At 46.8% G+C, this 18,237-nt stretch overlaps 1 protein-coding gene across 1 annotated transcript in view; it reads right to left on the bottom strand.

Moving 5' to 3' along the window:
• Positions 1-18,237, bottom strand: part of LOC146829211 (fibronectin type-III domain-containing protein 3a-like) — a 608,949-nt gene that overhangs the window by 506,782 nt on the left and 83,930 nt on the right. Inside the window, exon 2 of the mRNA XM_085607850.1 lies at positions 9,443-9,494. The gene's annotated coding sequence lies outside the window, so the exon portion shown is untranslated. The remainder of the gene's footprint in view (positions 1-9,442; positions 9,495-18,237) is intronic.

The following is an 18,237-nucleotide window of genomic DNA, read 5'->3' as shown; positions in this document are numbered from 1 at the left end:
TTGAAAAGTGGGCTTGCGAGTCAACATGGGTCAGAGGGGCTGAATCTGCCCACCATCAGCTCAGGGTAATCCATTCCAGGCACTAGTGTGTTCAAGCACCTTCAGGTGAAGCAGGCGGATTTGAGAGCATCACAAATGCCATTTTGGAAGGGAATTTTAAAGTATGACCATAGCCCCCCTGAAAGGCAAATAAAGTATACAAGGACTTCATTTGGACAGAGGAATTTACATGAAGCAGTCTTTCAAAAACAAACAATCTTGTGTGATTAATAGTTATCACAAAGCACTGTTGCGGAACGGAGAAAAACTATCTACGGAGTGAAAAAAGAAACACTTTTGTATTTAAGAAGTTGACTATGGAAGGAAAAGCAAGTGTGGCATTCGAGTACAGTGCAGCAAATTACGGAACCAGTCTCCAGGAGTTAAGGTGCGTGTTGGGCAAGGTCCAAGGCAGCACCAGCAGCACACCACCAGCAGCACTAGGACGGCCAGGTGCAAAATAGCGTCAGGTGCCCAATGTTACTCTATGGGATCGGTCTTCGTGTAAAGAGACTGGGAGCCCAGTCGGGTTGAACCAACCGGGCGTGGGCAGGCCTCACGATGCTCTCTTTTCCACGGTCCAGGGGCAACGGGTGCAGAGGTATCGTTAAGCGTTGGGTTTTCCTCACTGGGAGCAGTCACGGTAGAGGGAGGACTGTGTGCAGAAGCTACAGGAGTCGGAGAGTGCACTGGGAGTAAACCCACGTTGGACTCTGGAAGGCTAGGGGACCATGATGACCCCGTTGGCCCACCTCAACTAGGGATTGGAGCGACAGGTGCAGTGGTGTCTTCAGGCACCTGGTTTCTGCAGTTATGAAGGCGTCTGAGGAGTCTCTGGGTGCCTGCAGGATGCAGAGAAGCAAGTCTGCCTCTTCTCAGGAGTTCTTGGTTCCTGTGTGAAGTGCTGCAAGGTCTCCCGGGCTTTGGGGACTCCGCAACTAACTATGGAATGTGTTCAGTAAAAAACGAATCAAAGAAGATAATAAATACATGATTTAATCAAAACAGAAACTTTTGATTCAGTCATCTAAAGAAAGATTATGGTGTGTGGAACTTTTTGAATAGAAACTTTATTAGTTTCAATGTGAATAGTGCACATCCATCGGGGGCCAGTTCGCCAGACCGGACACTTATTTATTTAATATGAGGCACTGCTAGACACAGTGCAACGGATGGAGCAGCAGAATATATAATTCAGTTGAATGTTATTGAAAATTTGGATTACTGAGTGCACTGAGAAACCTAATTGATTTAATTTATACCTATATGTATTCATTTCTTAGTACTTACACCTACTAGTCATAATAAATACAGAATTCACATATATCGCTAAAAAGTGTGTCACTCGCCATTATAGTGAAGGATAAGCGTACTTTACAATACGGTACCCATTCTATTCTGTGACACGTACATCGCAATTACGGCGGCATATAACAATCAAAGAGGTAACGTTAAAAGTTGATGTAAAAACTTGGACGAAGAAAATTAGTTAGAACAATGAGTATCATAAAAATCAGTAAATCGGCCATCTTGAAGTGGAAAGTATCCACATCTCTTTAGTTAGCAGGGGAGGCGGCAAAAGTGAACAGGTTAGTATACGCCATGCAGAGCCAAAGGGAAAGGGCTTGTAATCACCGAATTAATAAAAGGGATAAGATGGAGGTAAAGAGTAAGTGGTATAGCCCAGAGAGGGAGTATATAGGTAAGAAGCAGGACACCTAAAAGTACCTTATGGGTTAAATTATCGTATACCCCATGACATCCATAATCATTGAGAAATCTTCATGGGCAATATGACCGCTTCTTATAGCTAATATCAAGCACAATAATGCATCTTACCTAGTCTTCCTTACAGTAGTTATCTAGAAATATCAGTTAGTTAGAACATTCATGTCTAATGACAAATCCAATTATAGAAAAGTCATGGTAAACAGTATAAATGCAACAAATTTACAAAATTGCATATATCCAAATACAGGTTATAGCTAGCTCCATACTGGACAGTTGTCATCTAGTCACATCATTATGAAACAGTAATAACTCGGCAGTACAAGATCACATCCATGGCTCGGGATAATGCACATAGTGCGTAATTAATCTCCAAGGAAACATTGCAATTCATTGTCAATATTAATACTGAGCTCAACAGCTCGTAATTTCATTATCCACATTGCCTCCCTTCGCCTGAGTTGAAGTTCTCTATTGCCACCTCGTACATCGTTTTTCATGTGGTCAATTCCATGAAAACTGAACCTATGGGTTTGTGAGCCCGGAGCCCTCTCATGAGTATGTTGCAATATTGGATATTTTAAGTCGTTATTCTTAAGTGCTTTAAAATGTTAAGCAATGCGTTTCCGTAAGGGTCTGATGGCACTTCCAACATAGATTTTCGGGCAAGAACATATGATCACATGCACAACAAATCTTGTCACAATTAGTAAACATTGGTATAGTGTAATTACCTGTGTTATTACAGCTAAATTGAGACACCTAGTCAACGGGCCACCAATATGTATTGCAACGTCCGCATTTTTAAAAAAATGTTCATGCAGGACACTCAGCCAATTGTCGTGCCTAGCAGTTAGAGGGTAACTGGGGCTCATCAGGTTGGAGAGACTCTGACTTCTCCAAAAGTAAGGCTTGGAGACAATGTCAAGAATGGAGCAATTAATCAATCTGAAGTCAAGAGCTACCATTGCTTTTGTAAAGCACAATGTAATTAGTACCAGGGTTGAAATTGGTACCAATCCGATTTTCTCCAAAGGTTTGATCTTATTTCTGTCTGTCAGCTTCAGTGTGTTATCATGTGATAACTGTTGTACATGTGTTGTTGGCATGTAAATAACATGTTTAACCTATCCTCTCTGCACAAACCTACTTTTCATATCCGATACAGTTCTCACAAATTCCATATTCTCACTACAATTTCTCAGAGCAATGACCAGCTCCCCATAGGGGATCGCATTAATTTGACATCTCTGGTGACAACTAGATGCGTGTAATAACGTGTTACAAGACGTGCTTTTCCTGTACATTTTGCTACAGATTTTATTGCCAGAGATATACAGTTCCACATTCAAAAAGACAATAGGTTCTTGGCTATATTGGAATTTGAATGATAGGTTATAGGCATTAGAATTCAGGTTTGCAAAAAAGTCTTCCAGTTGGTGTATAGAGCCTGTCCATATTAATAGACAGTCGTCTATGTATCTCCCCCAATAGTGTATAAATTCAATCCAAGGGGATCCTGAAGGGCCCCAGACATGCTCTGTCTCAAACCATCCCATAAAGAGATTAGCAAAAGACAGAGCAAATCTCGATTCCACAGCAGTCCCAAGCAATTGTTTATACCAGATGCCACTGAACATAAAACACATTGTTTGCAAGTACCAAGTCCTTCATTTTCAAAATCATTTCTGTATACTCAAGGTACTCAATTGGTCTCTCATGCAAAAAAGATCCAAGTGCCTTAAGTCCCAAGTCATGTCGTATATTGGTGTAAAGGGAGACTACGTCCATAGTCACTAATGTCATCCCGGATTCCCATATCACATCTGTCAATAAGTTCAAGATATGTTTAGTGTCTTGTATATATGATGGTAAATTGATAACATACGGTCTCAAGAAAATGTTAACGTCCTGAGATAATCTTTCAGCGGGACCCCCTATCCCAGACACAATGGGCCTCCCCAGTGGATTAAGAGGGTTTTTGTGCATCTTAGGAAGAGCGTATAGGCACGAGTACCGAGGTTGATCAGTAAGAACGTAAAGATATTCCTCATTACAGAGTAGTCCCGAATCACACCATTGTTTGAGTTCTTTGTTGATCATTACAGTTATTGCAAATATGGGATTCCTATCAAGTCTTTTGTAGTAAGTACAATTGTGAAAGTACTTCATTGTCATAATCAGTCTTATTCATCAGGACGATGCCCCCCTGTCCCTTATTAGCCTCTCTAATTATTAGATCTTTATTGTTCCTTAAGATGTTCAAAGCGTGTCTTTCTTGTGTTGTCAAATTTTCCTTAAAAGGACTCTTATTCTTGTGTCTGTCAGTATCTATAATTTTATCAATTTCTTGCACAATGGCCTTATGAAAAAAAATCAATATTGTTCCCGGACATCAGTTGCAGGGTCCAATTGGATTTATTTTTAAACCCACTATCTTTGCTCAAGTCAGTGTTAAGTTAAAGTTCCTGTAGAAGCTTCGTCATAGTCCTATGCCTTTCACAGTTTGCTTATTTGCTTGCCTCTTTGGTGATTATGGGGAAGACGTGCTATGTAACCACTCTGGTCAATTATGCTTTATTCAATTTCTTGAAACCTTCACTTTACGTTCTTGGATTTCTTACACTCTAGATTGTTTGGCTTGGGCACTTACTTCTGTTATATTTTGAGGTTATTACCTCGCACTGCCTCTCTCGCTTATATTTTGCTTTCATTTTAAATAACCTCTACTTCTTCCTCATCACCTTTGTCTTTAACTTAAGATGAATATCTTGGGTCCTTTGGCTTCCTCTACAGGAGGAACTGATTCACTTGCACCTTTTAGGTCGAGGGACCGTCCGGTCTGCCGAAGGCAGAACCGGAAGTCCGGAGATCTTATGTTTCTTAGAGTGGCTATTTAGCCCGCCTCTCTTTTTGCCTCTCCTCCATTGGCTGGCTTCCTAAACGGAGGCCAGCCATTGGAGGAGAGAGCCGTCCCTCCAAATAGGCTCCGTCTTTTTCAGATTCGGGGGCGTGTTCCGTGCTGTTCTTTCCACTTTTTAGCCACGCCCTTTTTTAGGCGTGTTTCTCTCTCCTCCAGCCAATGGCAAGAGGAGAGAAAAAGAAACACGCCCCCGAATCCGAAAACGCCACTGCGTTTCTCCGAGGCATTTCTGCTTTGCCTCGGAGAAAGGCGGTTGTTTTTCGTGGCGTCCTTTCCCCCTGCTCTCGGCTCCCTCGGTGCTCCCGTGTCCGGCTGCTGCTCTGGTCTCCTCCGCCTGTCCTCTCAGGCTGTGCACGCAGGTATATGCCTCTTCTACCCGGCTGTCTTTCATTCCTTCCTTTGCTCTCCACCCTCTCCATAAAGTACAGCGCGTGCACTTCGCTCTTCTATGCCCAATGTTGCCTTTGGGCCGAGCTGCTGCCTGGCTTCGCCACTGGGAAACCAGTCCAGAGTCCCCGTTTGGCCTCGACATCCTGTAATTCTGGGCAAATCACTTAATCTCCAGGTGTCTTAAAAAATAATAATGTGACTTTGTGTAATGTAATCTGGAGGTCATCGAAAGCGCTCTTATGCCCTGGGATCAAATCCGCGCTAAGACTGCAAAGAATAAAATAAAAATCCGAGCTCTCCGAGCCTTTCCTACCTGCACACGCCAGTCCTCCCTGTCTTTGCTTTCAGTGGCTCTCTGTCCTTTCACTGCCTCCCCTCCCCTCCCCGCTTGCTAGTCAGTTCCAGCACTTGTTTCCTTCTCTACCCCCATTCGCACCCCCCACCCCCCTTCCACACACCTCCCATGCCTAAGTAGGCGCCTCGTACATCAGCCGCGAGCCCCGGAGCACACAGGAGTCGTGGGGCGCGCCGGGATTTGCCAGTGCCTCTTCTACCCGGATGTCTTTTATTCCAACCTTCAGACTAAACATATCCCTGCAGTGGGCGCATTTACCCACTGAGCTGCTTTTACCAACTTTTCAGAAAGGCGCATGCAGTGAAATCCTAAACCTTTGCTTCGTTTATTTTTTATGGGGGAATACCTCCAAATCAAGGGCTTGGTTATTCATTGTGCAACAGGTCGGTGGCACCGGGACCCAGAGATGTGAGCGGGACCTGTTCCACAGTTACAGCAGTGTTTTAACTACCAATCGAAGAGATGAGTGGTCCACACACCTTACTTAATATATCCCGACATCGAAAGTGCCTTATTTATGATGGGAGTACCTATGAACACCACATTGCTGTTGTGCTGCCCTGTGTGTGATGCCTGCAGTCCTCCTTGAGCTGGTGTGTTCTAATTGCAACAGCAGAGTACATGGTTTTCCTTTTCATTCATAAGCGTATTTTGACAATGCTGCATGTCTGCTTTCGGTGACCTGACTCCTCGCAAAAACAACATTTGCACCCAGGTACTCTTGCTGCATGTCCGTGTACACTTGCATAACGCTGTAACCTGAAACACACATGGCTTCCCCGCAGGGGGAGGGGTGCCGTGCGCGCTCTTTGCATTTTTTAGTTTCCTGTTTCAGGGTGGAAGCCTTGCCACCGTTACCATGCTTAACACCCCCATCTCAAATTGGCTTCGATCTAATCGCTGTTTCTATCTCACTACGTCAGAAAATACCTCACTCACTAACTCACTCTCTCTCACTACCTCACTCTCTATTTCACTACCTCACTATCTCTCACTACCTCACTCTCTATTTCAATACCTCTCTCTCTCTCTCTCTCTCTCTCTCTCTCTCTCTATCTCACTACCTCACTCTCTCTCTGCTAATGCAATAGGTATCACATATGCAAAAAAAAACCTAATTCCAATAGAAATGACAATGCCATTTATTTAAAATGATAAAAAAATAATGAGCAATACCAATAGCTCTACCTATAATATTCCCGAGACCATTGCATTGTAAATGCTTGTTGATGATAATGCACTGTGGTGGGTGTCGGTCCTTCTTGATCATTGGGATGAATTATCTGATGCTATGTATTCATAATTTGCAGCCCTGAAGAAGTAGTGGTAAGATTTACCGAACAACGAAACACATGTTGGCTATATGGCTGTAACAAGTAGCAAAAACTAAAGAAATATATGCCGATTACCTGAAATGGACTAATGTGGAATTTTTTTAATGAATCTGGATTGGCTGTAAAGGAACTGGATACTGATTGACCCGAACATTTATTCTCTGGCTCAAAAGTGGACAACAACACCACTTGTTCTTGACAACATTATTACATTTGGACTTCTTGTGTCCTCGGATTTGATTTTTGTTGCTCATTCCACCAAGTAGTTGCTGTAGACAACTCAGAGCGCCAATATAAGGGGGTGAAGTTCCCTTTGAGTGAAATTGAGCCACACCATGCCTGTAGATTGTCTGCTAGGTAACTACCTGAAGCAGTCCTTGTGGAAGGATGAGGAGCTTAAGTCTCACTTGGAGATGCTTGGGTTGCCAGAGTGAGCATGCGTGACCATTCAGTCCATGGCAGCCGGAAAGGGTGATCAGAAGGACCTGGAATCTGAAACAGTGGCCCAGGTGCCAGCCAAGATAAAGGGCAAGGAGAAAGTTGACCTCGAGGGGAACACCCCCCCCCCCACGGAACCTACAGGGGAACAAGTGGTCGGGGGACTTATCTGAGCTGACCCACTGGCAGCAAGAAGGAGGTCCCATTAGGGAAGACTTCTGCAGGGAGCCGAGAGAATGCCCTGGAGGGTTTGCAGCAACAGGCTAGAAACCTGGCAGCTGGTGATATCAGTATGGATCTACTGGGAGAATGGCCAAACTTGCCAGGCAAGTGGTAAGAGTGGGAGGACAAGTAAGGCTCCTCTTCAACCTTTTCCAGTTGAAGGCACCCCTTTCGAGAGGGTGGGGATAGACATTATGGGGCCCCCTGGAGCCAAAGACAGCCATAAGCAACAAGTACGTCCCGGTCTTGCTGGACCATGCCACCCAGTACTTCTCAGGACAACAACTGCGCCCGTGGTGGGCCAAGCATTAATGGGGATCTTTTCCAGCGAGAGGTGTTATCTGACCGGCATACCAATTTCATATTCAAGTTTATGACATCCCTGTGGGAGAAGTGTGGTGTATCTTACAAGTTCATCACTCTTTACCACCCCCAAAGGAATGGTTTGGTGGAGAGATTCAACCAAACCCTGAAGGGCATGATCAAGGGTCTGACCGAACACATGAGGCTTAACTGGGACATCCTCTTACCATGCCTTTGCTTACAGGGAGGTACTGCAAAATTCATTAGGGTTCAGTCCCTTTGAGTTGCTGTATGGCCAAAGGTCTACCAAGTTTACCCAGCAAAACCATCAGTTTACCCAGCAAAACCATCAAAGTTTGTGTGAAAATACCGCTGCTGCAAACCCATATCATTCCGAACTACGCACTCAGCGGTTACCATCCCTTGAGTGCCCTGCATAATGTATGCCACTTTGAATAAATAACACAGCAGCGTTTGCACTACAACTGTGAAAGGTTAAAATGCACTGCACTTCGGAAAGGTCAGAGGATCGGTAGTAGCACTAATTGTGTGGTGTAAGCCAAGATCAAAATTGGTCTTTCAATGATTTAGATGTGTCCAAATGCTAAGGTTTACAATTATGATGAAGGAAAAGAAGAAGCAATGAGAGGAACAATGTGAAAACAAAATTGGGGGATCTGAGAGTTAGAGGAAGGTTAAAGGTAAAGAGGGAGCAAGAATAAAAGGATTGAAGGTTCAAGACAGTATGTCACAACAAGATGCGTGAGAGGGAGACTAACGAGGATCCACCTGAATAACATCCCTAGTCCGCTGTCTGTGCTGCTCCTGGAACCGCCAGCAAAGTCACAGTCTTTGTTTTACAGGCCCTTGATCACGGAGTAAACAGAGGAAGGACAACTTCAGGAACCCAAGCTGCACATAAAGGGACGTGATGGTGATTCAGGGGACGGATCCTGGAAGGCAGATGAGGCGTCAAACGACATCGGACACCAACAACTCTCGGAAGAAGCTAGAAGGGACGGAATCAGCCTAGCTGGGATACCAGAGGCATAGGAAGCACAAGTCGAGGCAGTCGGATGACCACGATATCCTGAGGAAAGAAGCTCCGTCGAGAGAATACGACTTGTTTCTACTCGAGTCTTTACATCACGTGGCATTACAACACGGTCGTTACAACGACCGCGTTGTTACCACGCAATACCATTACTACGCAAGTCATTACAATGACTTACAGTAGATGTCACGCTGACATTAGAAATATATAATTTACTATTCCAACTCCAGCCTACGAAACAGTATGGAAGGTGTTGGAATAGCAAACTATAACATTTCTAATGCTAGCGCGCCATCTACTGCAAGTCAATGTAATGACTTGCGTAGTAATGGAATTGCGTGCTAACAACGGGGTCGTTGTAACAGCCGCGTTGTAATGGCATTGCGGTGTAATCACCGTGATGTAAAGGTAGTTTCCCCCGTCGAGAATACCACGTCGAGCCAGGAGGGCCACTGGCAGAACGCTTCGTTCTGCCTGAGGAGCAGTGAGTATTAAATCCTTGTTTGTTGACTTACATTGCCCGAAATTTACAGTGTCTTTAAAGACAGTCATTTAATTTCTTTCTCACCCAAATTAACCCCAAACTTGATAAACCGATTCACATGAAAGGCGCACAATACTATTAACAATAAGAAGGGAAAGTACCCTTAACTTACCTGTCCCTTCTCCTTTTTTCAAGGGTGCTGGTGGATCCCTAAGCCGGAGAACCTGGAAAAGAAGAGGAGAAGAGAGAAAGTGAAGCATACAAACAGTTATTGTAGTAATCATCAAAGCAAATAAACCTATCGAGTTCCAATAACACCATATTAAAGTAAAAATGAACATACTTTGTTTTCTAAGGCTGCGTAGCGTTTGCTGTTCCATTATTTTCCCCATTTACTGGACATTTCAGTCAAAATCAGGCAACCATTCAATAGAACTGCGTCAGTGCATGCTTCTCTGACGCTGAGATTCAGAGAACTCCTCCCACCAAAGGGCGTGGCCTTTCCTCAGGAAACTTCACCAAAAGTCAATAGAGTATTCTTCAGCATGCTGACGCCCAAGGGAAGGGAATACTCTTCATCGCCAGATCTTTCAAGTTAACCACTTCCTGTCGCAAGGCAGAACCACGCGTCCAGTCACTGAGCCGATGCAGAAGGAACATACAGGAAAGGAGGTATGCGTGTATTTATAGAGCTTTCATTGTAAAGGCTGATTCCCAATGTGTATGTGCCTCAAGTGTTTTTCTTTTCTCTTTTAGAATACCTATCTGCATGAGTGGATATGGTAATCAAAAGTAACAATAATAAGAGAATGTAAAATACGGCAGTGTTTATTGAATGTGACTGCAGCGAATGTTCTGAGGGTTTCCTGTTTTCCTATTCTGGAATATCGAAATTGTGTAAAAAAAAAAAAAAAGATTTTTTTTTAAAAACACTACATCTTTCCTTGATTGAACCTATGTGTATGCACCTTTCATAAGAGGTACAGATTGCAGTAACTTATAAATACATTGAAAAATAACACAGCAAACATTTAATAGAGAGCATAAGTCTCAACCAAGCATACCTTTAAAACAAAAAGATCGTTGTAAAGGCATGTGCGTGCTAAAAATAACCGTTCTGAAGGCAAGCGTGTTAATGATGCATTTGTGATAATAACAGCGTAAAAAGAGCATTCGTTATTTTGGCATTTGTTATTCAGTCATACAATCTGTTCTAGTTGATTATGCCACACGGTACCCTGAGGCCATTCCCCTACGGTCTCACACCACGAAAGTTATAGTACAATATCTTGCTGAGGTCTTTTCTTTTGTAGGATTTCAGAAATAATTTTTCACGGATCAGGGAGCACCTTTTGTGTCACAACTGATGATGCAAATCAGTAAACCGTGAAATATCCACTATATCAAAACCTCTGATCTGAAAGAAACACGTTAGTTATAGATTCCTTACCTTAGAATTACCCCCAGGCGTCAGACTGGATCCGAAAAGATTTATTTTTTTTCATCAGCAGTACCTCTGCGCGTCGGAAGGTGCAGACGGTTGGCTCCGCGTCAGTCGTTGGGTTATGGTCGCCGGGATGATGTCGCAGTAGATGCTTAGACACCGCCCTCGCACGCTGACATCAGTTCTTTTTTTCCCCGCGCCAGCCAGCGCAGATTCGGAAAGAGCGGTACCTCCAGTCATTTTTTGACTGACTTTTTCTCGACTTTTGTCGACTTCTTTTTTGAGTCTTCGACTCCTAAGGTGCTCGAGGGATGCCCGGCATCAAGCCATGCGGTTCCTGTCATCGGATGATGTCGGTGACTGATCCGTGCATGTCTGGAGCGTGACCACAAGTGGTGCTCCGACTGCTGGTCAATGGCTCCAAAAGCTTTACGGGTAAGTCGAAGCATAAGAAGAAGTCGAAGAAACATTGTCGCTCTTCGACTTCTTCTTGTCGGTCGGCCGACCAGACGAGGAACGCGGGTGGAGCCCGAAAAGTCGACTCTGCGTTTCCCTCCCTTTCCGGGACGCGAAGCGACTCCCGGCCAGCTTCATACGTTACGGGGCGATGCATGCCATCTTTGGGCGTCCCGAACCCGCCGACACGCTTTCGGGCCCCCAGGACTCCGTTTGTGGGTCTAGGCCTTCTCTGGATCCGGATCGGCGCAGGTTAACCTGATTACACCTCCATCGAAGCCGCTTCCTCCGGCACCACTACCTCGTTAGACGCCGGTCGGCTCCCCAGCCGGCGTCGACCCCGGCCTCCATCCCGAAGTGGACCCGGAGCCGGACCAGCGTCGTCAGACGCCTGAACCGGCGCAGATAATGGGTTTTTATGCCCCTGTTCACTTCTGGGGCCTATTTACAACCAGAATGGCACCCAGATGATGATGAGAACTGGGAGGGGTCAGGGGACCCCTCTAAATGACCAGGTGGACAGTGAACAGGACTGGAGAGAGGAACTGGGGGATGCAAGTGGTTTGGACACCTCCACTGACTTTGGCATGTCTACCATGGCTACTGAGGACGGACCGTCCGTACGCAGTGGTGTTGCGTAGGGCGGCCGAGGCTCTCAACCTCGAGCTTCCTACGGTGGCGGTGCTTCAACCGGCTGCAAGCTCTTCGGATCCCTTGATACCGTTTAATGAGGCCCTCACAGACATCCTTCTGGGCACATAGTCCAGGCCCAACTTGGGGGTTCCCGTGGACAGGAAGATTGCCCGACGCCACCGCTCGGCTCCGGGCGGCCCCACTTTCCTTTCCCAACACCCCACCCCGGAGAGCTTGGTGGTCCAAGCCTCCATTTCTAAAAGCGCCTTCCCTACCGCTCCACCGCAAAGGGGATTCAAGAAGCTGGACCACCTTGGGAAGAAAATGTTCTCTTCTGCCAGCTTAGGACTGCGGTCCGAAAACACCGCATGTCTCTTGGGCCGTTATTCCCACTCTGTGTGGGATACGGTGGCGCAGGTGCGGTCTCAGTGTCCGGATGAGGCCTGGACAGTGCTCTCCCAGGCTGTTGCCGCCGGGAGGGAAGCAGCGAAGTTTGCGATACGTTGTGGGCTGGACGCCGTCGACTCTCTGGGCAGAACCATTTCAACATCGGTAGCGCTGGATGAGGTCGACTGGTTTTTCAGGGGATGTCCAAACACCTTGATGGACATGCCCCTTGATGGCCGTCGCCTTTTTGGCGACAAAGCAGACAACGCTCTAGAGTGTTTCAAGGACTCACGGGCTACGGCCAAGTCCTTGGGCCTCTCCACCCGCCCTGCGCAGTCTGCTTTTCGCCTCCTTTGTGGTTACGGAAGGGGTGCCTCGCTACGTCCCGCCCAGACCCCCAGGGTGCAGCAAAATACCCAACCTTTGTGGGGCCGTGGAAGCAGCCGTTGTGGTTCCGGGGGCCAGCGGTTGGGCCAGTCCACCCACCTCCACCCCCCCCCCACAGCAGCCTCCAAACCCTCCTAGTCTGACTTTTCAGGCCCATCAAACGCTAGTGGGCAGCAGGATTCGCAATCACCTCCCCCACTGGCGCACCATCACGTCGGACAGGTGGGTTTTGCAAATAGTCCAGAGAGGCTACTCCCTCGCCTTCGAGACTAACTCTCCAGCTATGCCACAAAGATACCACCGCATGTCAGAGGATCATCTGGCCCTTCTCCAGCAGGAAGTTACAGCTCTCTTGGCCAATGGAGCCATCAAGAGCGTTCCTGTCCCAGAAGTAGGTCGTGGTCGTTACTCACACTACTTTCTGGTCCCCAAGAATGACAAGGGCCTGCGTCCTATCTTGGATAAAGGAGAAGTTCAAAATGTTGACGCATGCTCAGGTCTGGTCTGCCCTCGACCCGGAAGACTGGATGGTAGCGTAGGACTTGCAGGACGTTTATTTTCACATCCCGTCCTGCCGGCCCACCGGCGTTTAACTACGGTTCACGGTAGGCCACAATCATTTTCAATTTACCGTGCTCCCCTTTTTACCAGCGCCACTTGGGTGTTCACGAAAGTGATAGCCGTGGTTGCAGCTCATCTACGCAGTTCAGGGGTTTCAGTCTTCCCCCATCTCGATGACTGGCTATTGAAGGCGGGATCGTCCCAGGCAGTTGTCTCCCACCTCCACACTACGGCCAACCTCCTGCATTTGCTGGGGTTCTCCATCAATGTGCCCAAGTCACACCTGATTCCCTCTCAGAAGCTCCTCTTCATCAGAGCGGTTCTGGACACGACGCCATTTCGGGTCTATCCTCCTAAACAGCGAGTCCGGGATATTCAGGCTTTGATTCCGATCTTTCAGCCTCTAACCCGGGTTTCGGTCAGAATGACGTGGGCTCTGCAGTGGGACCTGAAGTTCCAGGGGAATCTGTCTGAGTCCAGATCTCAGAGGTCACTGCTCGACAACTGCACTGGTGGCTCACGAACCAGGATTGGGTCAACGGCAGATTCCTCTCCCTTCCCCCAACCAGATCACACAATGGTGATGGACGCGTCCCTTCTGGGATGGGGCAGCCACATGGGAGAGGCGGCGATCAGAGGCCTCTGGTCTCCGGTGGAGTCCGGGCTCCACATCAACCTTCTGGAGCTCCGGGCGATTCATCTTGCACGCAAAGCATTCCTTCCCTCTGTCCGGGGAAGAGTAGTGCAGGTGTTCATGGACAACAGCACCGCCATGTGGTACTGCAACAAACAGGGCGGGTGGGGTCGTGGACCCTATGTCAGGAGGCCTTCTGCCTCTGGACATGGCTGGAACATCAGGGCATATCCCTGGTGGTTCAACACCTGGCAGGTTCCCTAAAGGTCAGGGCGGAGGAACTCAGTCACAGGTGCATGCTGGATCACAAATGGCGTCTTCACTCAGAGGTGGTGCAAGGTCTCTTTCGACAGTGGAGAGAGCCTTGGTTAGATCTTCGCCACCTAAGCGAACGTGCAATGTCAGCAATTCTGCGCGTTGGAATTTCCAAGGCGACACTCGCTATGCAACGCTTTTCGTCACGAGTGGAGTTGCGGTCTGTTGTACACCTTTCTGCCTATACCACATGTGCCCAGAGTGCTGAAGAAGATCAGGCGCGACCGGTCATTCTTGTGGCTCTGGACTGGGAACAAAGAGTCTGGTAACCAGAGATGCTCAACATGGCCATCGATCCCCCGATCCGACTGCCTCTTTGGGAGGATCTTCTGTCGCAGTAGCAGGGGATGGTCCTCCACCCGAACCTGTCCAGTCTCCACCTCCTTGTGTGGAGATTGAGCGGTGGCAGTTGACGTCTTTTGACCTGCCACCTGAAGTTTGTGATGTAATCTTGGCAGCCTCCACAAAGACGGTATACGCCTGCCAGTGGAATAAGTTTGTGGCATGGTGCACAGCAAAGGCTGTGGATCCCCTTTCTTCTCCTCTTTCTGAGGTTCTCTTGTTTCTTCTCTCTTTGGCCCAGCAGGGCTCTGCTCTGGGCACTATCAAGGCAGGGCTCGAAAAATCTGAAAAATGGTACTAGTCCTGCAGGACTAGTACCTTGAAAAATCTCCTCGCCCTAACAGTGACTTACTTGACCTCCGTCTCTGAAAGCGGAGCAAAAGTGACAAGATAACAAGATTTAAAGGCATTTTTATTGCTCATTTGCTTTGTGAGCAATAAAAAGGCCTTTAAATCTTGTTATCTTGTCACATTTGCTCCGTTTTCAAAGACGGAGGACAAAAGTTAGTATGTTTTCCTACTCGCCAGAAAGGGCGAGTAGGACCTATAAATAGCTCGACCTCATAAAATGTACCTCGCAAATGCGAGCGGTCGAATGGATTTGTCGAGCCCTGCAAGGGCTATCTTTCGGCCATCTCTGCCTTCCTTCGGCTGCCAGATAAACCTTCTCTTTTCAAGTCCCCGGTAGTTAACCGTTTCTTGAAAGGTTTAAGGCATCTCTTTCCTCCAGTCGCCTTCGTTATGCCTTAGTGGGACATGAACCTTGTTCTTACCTATTTGATGTGTGCTCCCTTTGAGCCGCTTCACAACTGCCCTTTAAGACTCTTAAGACTGCTTTACTGGTAGCCATCACTTCTGCTAGAAGGGTGAGTGAGCTCCAGGCCTTTTCTTCCAAACCTCCTTTCCTGTCTGTACATCCGGACAAAGTGGTTCTCAGGACCCGTCCATCCTTCCTTCCTAAGGTGGTCACTGCCTTCCACATCGGGCAGACCATTACTTTGCCCACCTTCTTTCCGCCTCCTTCGAAAGAGGAAGAGCGGCTCTGCCGTCTGGACCCAATATGTTCACTTTCTTTCTATCTGGATCGCACAAAACAGTTCCGGGTGGATGACCAGAAAGGTCGGGCCGTACACAAGCGAACCATTTCCCGATGGGTCATTTTGTGTATAAAAGCATGTTATTCTCTAGCTAAAAAGGAGCCTTCAGTTGGGCTACGCGCCCATTCGACCAGGGCGACAGCAGCCACTACTGCCTTGGGAAGAGGAGATCCTCTGAATGACATCTGTCAGGCAGCTACGTAGGCATCGCAGCACACGTTTACAAAACACTACTGCCTGGACAGTCAAGTCTGGAGAGACGGCTTCTTTGGCCGTTCTGTTCTCCAGGACTGTCTGGAGTGATCTTGGTTCGCAGGCCCACCACCGGGGTTGGTATTGCTGGGGTATCTATTCTAAGGTAAGAAATCTATAACTAACGTGTTTCTTTCAAATGAACAAGTTACTTACCTTCGGTAACGATATATCTGTAAGAAACATTAGTTAGTTAGTTAGTTATAGATTCCTTACCACCCCATCCATCCTCCCCGTTCTGCGAACTGATTTCTAGGGTTAAGGTCATCCTTTCAGGGTCCTAGTTTTGTGCACCAGTGGTCAGTGTCTTGCATGGCTCTGCGTTTCTGGTGCGGAAAGTCGTGTACAGAACGGACGTCAGCGTGCGAGGGCGGCGTCTAAGTAGCTACAGCGACGTCATCCCGGCGACCACGACGCCAACGACGCACACGGAGCCAACCGACACCACTTTCCGACGCACAGAGGCACTGCTGACGAAAAAAAAAAAAAAAACTTTCCGTATCCAGTCCGACACCTGGGGGTAATTCTAAGGTAAGGAATCTATAACTAACTAATATTTCTTACAGATATATTGTTACCGAAGAGAAGAAACTTGTTCTTTACCATCCACAAACTGAAGGTTTAGTGAAGAAACAATGAGTCTGTGGAAATATGGATTTTTCTGGTCAGTTATGTCCCCTATCTTGGACCCCAACGGTTCTATGTGCATGTCACAAGTACATGTATGTTCCCTCCAGTTCCAGTTATGAAGACGCAAACACATGTGCGTCCACCGTCAACATGTCCTCTGTCAGATCCGCCATGAATAGGCCGGATATTCCATTCCTAAGTATGAAAGGCCACCGGCTTTATATGGTTCACTTATGCCATTTTACAGTCCAGGCAAGTAGGCCCTGATTCTGTCATCAAACTCTTCTTGCTTTCTGCCTCTGAAAACTCCAGTTCGAGCCTGCATCTGTGACCATGAACTTTGTCTCATTCTCTGCGCGGCTCACGAAGCCTGACATCAGCCTATTCTCTGCCAAGAACTGTATTTCACCTTCGAATTATCTGCTTCCCCCTCAGCCGATGCATTCCTGCCTAGTAGTTTAAGTAAACATTCTTCCAGCTACCGAGCAAAAGGCTCGACTTCTCTGTCCTCATGCAAGTAATTCATAGTCCTGTTACCATGGAATATTTCTACCCCCTCGCATTTAGTGTAGACACTTAGACGCTTGTACACGCACACACAGTCAGTATAGACAAGATTCTGTCCGAGAGTCCTTCTTTTATGGATAACATAGTTCTTTAAACATAGGATGTTAGATATGATTTGGGATTAGGTTGACTTGACCCCCCAGACTTCTTGTCTCCACATGTAGAGCTAAATGTCAAGTCCCCTTCACCCCCTAGTTACACGTCAATTACACGTCATGCTGCTGCGCGCGCATCTATGCCAAGTATTATCTTATAGATCCACCTATAGGTGACATCATAACCAATTATGTTCCTTTTTACTCCTTGTTCCACCCATTTTTTGGTTACGCAGACAAATCGTCATTTTCCTTATCAATTGTTACGCCTATTGCATTCGCTTCATTGTAAATGTATGTACTATAAAGGTTACTTCATGTCAATAAAGTATGTACTTCACTTCCTGAACCCCCGTGGTGATGGAACTTGGAGCAACCGATTATAATCGATTATTGGAATAAAGCCCATTCCGAACCTCTAATACCACGGATTCTGCCTCTCATTTTACTGAGCTATTTTATTATGTTTATGTATCAAATTCAGTCCAGGTAAAGGAAAATTATTTACCACATGAATGGCGCCCGAACAGGGACACTTTCTCATCTCACGCGCCGGCGGTGAGTTGCAGGCCCGGTCTCCTGCCACAGCTGGACGGACAATAACGCGTACCAGCAGGATTTCCTGTATCTCCCTCCGGTCAAGCGGGGGCGACTGAGACTGCGATCAACACCCAGACGAGGCGGTGAGAAGTGCGAAGTATCCCGACCAGAGCCTAGCTGAGAGAGCAAGATCCGAGGTATACAGAGACCCACCAGTTCGAAGTCAAGTCCAGTGTCCGACGAGTCGAGTCGAGTCCAGTCCGGTTCAAGTTCAAGTTACCGAGGCCTTCCGTTTCCGAAGCTACCCGGTGAGTACCATTGCTGGGGAGGCATTTCTGACGTGCACATAGGTTGTGCCGGTCAAGACGGGTTTGGGTACACAAATCCGGTCTGCACTGTTTCAGCAGTGTATCTGTACTGTTTAGCAGTATATCAAGTATTCCGAAGTATCTAGTTATTGTCAAGAATTAAGCTTGGTGATTAGTTATGCAGACGATCATCATTGTTGTTTCAGTTAAAGGTTTAATGTTAAATGTTTAATGTGTTTAAAAACGTCCTGCATATTGTGGTATGAATGACTGTTCATTTATCGTGTTTATTGTATTAAGTCTGTTCAAAATCAAGTAT

The sequence above is a fragment of the Triturus cristatus genome, chromosome 5_2 (assembly GCF_964204655.1).
Source record: "Triturus cristatus chromosome 5_2, aTriCri1.1, whole genome shotgun sequence".
Taxonomy (NCBI): Eukaryota; Metazoa; Chordata; class Amphibia; order Caudata; family Salamandridae; genus Triturus; species Triturus cristatus.
Note: the sequence above shows the minus strand (reverse complement) of the source record. Positions and strands in the feature narration are given on the sequence as shown.